Source organism: Chrysemys picta, chromosome 24 (genome assembly GCF_011386835.1).
Source record: "Chrysemys picta bellii isolate R12L10 chromosome 24, ASM1138683v2, whole genome shotgun sequence".
Classification (NCBI taxonomy): Eukaryota; Metazoa; Chordata; order Testudines; family Emydidae; genus Chrysemys; species Chrysemys picta.
In genome coordinates, this window is record NC_088814.1 from 8,581,183 (window position 1) to 8,582,029 (window position 847).

An 847-nucleotide genomic window follows, 5' to 3' on the forward strand; every position below is an offset into this window, starting at 1 on the left:
TATTTTTGAAGTATGAGATTTTAATAATCCTAACTGGCCAAGGCTCATTTTCTCATCCAAAATAATTATTTGGGATAATGTTTTGTATATTATTTTGAAACTTACATCCATGAACACTATTTTGTAAATTGCTGCTATCTCTTTTACAAAAGGTCCTAGCATACTCTGATGTCATAGTCTGAACTGTGTTGCCAACCTACGCCTTCAAAAGCATGCATCAGGCCCCCCAAAATCATGGCTTGAACATTGCAAGATTTAAAAAAACAGGTTGGGGGTTCTTTTTATTTGCTTTTAGGTAGACTCAGTGAACTCACATTTTCCAGTTTTTTGTTTTCTTTCCCCTCAGCAGGGGTGGAAATTTCTTTTAAATAGAAACCGAAATTCTCCCATATGCCTCCAGGAGCTGGGGCTTTAAGAAAAGTTGGTAATACTGAAAAAATTAGTTTTGCTGCTGTTACTGCATTATGATTTACTACTGTACAAAAGTGTGCAGAGGAAGTTTATTATCCCATCCATACAAGCCTGAGATGGCTTTTTCAACCTCCAGTATCTGCACTATATGGGTTTCAGACAAAGGACGGACAATCCTGCAATCTTTCTGAGGCAAAATGCCAGCTCTCACTCGGAGCTTCACCTAAAGGATTCCACAAATAAGTGCAAAGCTGGGGTCTCTTGCATGCACTCCACTGGCGCATGGAGAGGGGGGTGGAGTTATGTAACCGGCTCAGGGGTTCTCTGTTCACCCCCTGAATTGAGGACTTGTTCTCCCCTCCTCTCCCTCCCCTCCCCATTCAGCGTGGGTGTGGCTAGCTCAGAGCCTCCCCCCCCCCATCTACCTGGAGAGTGT